General features: G+C 50.8%; 1 protein-coding gene across 1 annotated transcript in view; it reads right to left on the reverse strand.

Annotated features, from left to right (window-relative positions):
* Positions 1-6: 6 nt before the first annotated feature.
* Positions 7-1,590, reverse strand: part of LOC100741066 (angiogenic factor with G patch and FHA domains 1) — an 84,733-nt gene continuing 83,149 nt past the window's right edge. Inside the window, exon 10 of the transcript XR_004461659.1 lies at positions 7-239. The gene's annotated coding sequence lies outside the window, so the exon portion shown is untranslated. The remainder of the gene's footprint in view (positions 240-1,590) is intronic.

A 1,590-nucleotide genomic window follows, 5' to 3' on the forward strand; every position in this document is an offset into this window, starting at 1 on the left:
CCGCCGCCCCTGCGACCGCCTTCGGCAGCTTTGGCTTCTTAACTTCCGCCTTCGCTCCTGCCAGCTCCACGCCGCGTAGTCCTCGTGCTTCACATCTCATCTGCCACGCCGCTGTCGCTTCTTCCCCGTCCGGTGGCGACCGTCCTTTTCCCCGAATCTCGTCCGGAGCGTTTTACCACGTATCGGGCCACCACCACCTCCACCTCTTAGGCCACCTCGTCATTTAACACACCGTTTCGCTGAAACGTTCGATCGTTTACAGTCACGATCCCCCAACTCGAGTCGTGTGCCGGCTCCTTTCGAACCGACTGTTAACCGGGCCACTCTGTCACTTACGTCTCTGTACTGTATATATGTATAGCGTGTATACGTTTACGTGTATCTAGTTTACGTTGAGACGTAGTCTGTATGTATATATATATATATATATGTACGTGTATGGAACCACCGAGTAGAACTCGAGTCGAAAAGATTTTCTGAATTCCGAAATTTTGTTTATATGTCTTTCACGTAACGTCCCATCTGCCTCTGTGCGTAAGACGTAAAATTCGGTTACGGGGCGGCCCGTTCCACGTCCAACCTGAGCTCTGCGCCGAGAATCGGTGTCACGCGACTATAAGGACGCGCGGAGACGGTGCCACGCGAGATCGCACGCGATTAATATCGGTTGCATTTTCGCGAGAAAGTTTCACGTACACGTCGTTGTGACGCGACACACCGCCTGTCAAGATCCATCGGAACGACCGCCTTTGTATTTTACCGACTTCCTCGCGATTGAAAATTTTACGATCGTCTCTTTTTTTCCTTTCTTTTTTCTTGCTTAATTTCCTGTCATATAGAATGGAATTAGAACGATTCGAAATAATTGACACTCGTGTCAGGTTCTAAGACAACTGGCTTACGATAAAGGGACACTGTCCTTTCTCGTTCTCGATGGAATATTAACGATCCGCGTGGAATCCGTGTGTCCGGTGAAACTTCACGTCCGATAAACGCGACTCTCGAGAGAAACTGTAATGCCGAAAGAGGCACGCGACGAGAGCGAGAGACAGGATCAGTGCGAGAGTAGCGGATCACGTGTCCGGTGAAGGAAACTCACTGAACATCACACCATCCACGAGGAAAAGCACGGCGCAACAACGAGGGGAAAAGAGCGTTTGGCGGAAGCCGAGAAATCGATTCGAAACACCTGTAGAAGAAGCGACGTGTTTCTGTTCCGTTTCGTTCCGGCGTGTGGTCCCCAGCCTGGAACAGCAGAGTGTCCTGTCCTGTGCACCACCAGCGGCTTGCTTTCTCGGACTCCGTCTCTCTGTCTATGTTCTTTCCTCTTTTTATTTCAAAAGACACGCGTCTTCCGCTTCCGAACTGAAAATCGTCTCATGATCACGTCACTCGATGATTCACCACCCGCGTACTAACATCATCCTCTCATTTCTGTCCCTTCGTCTTTTCCTCCTTATTTTTCTTTATTTTTTCCCCGTTCCTGCGACCTTGACGAATCGTGAAAGTTGGCGGAACACGTGGACACGATAAGCGACGAAGAACAGCGGCGAGGCGCGAAAACGCGGTCACCCTGGGGTCTCTTTGGCG

Source organism: Bombus impatiens, unplaced genomic scaffold, assembly GCF_000188095.3.
Source record: "Bombus impatiens unplaced genomic scaffold, BIMP_2.2 scf_0318, whole genome shotgun sequence".
NCBI classification, from domain to species: domain Eukaryota; kingdom Metazoa; phylum Arthropoda; class Insecta; order Hymenoptera; family Apidae; genus Bombus; species Bombus impatiens.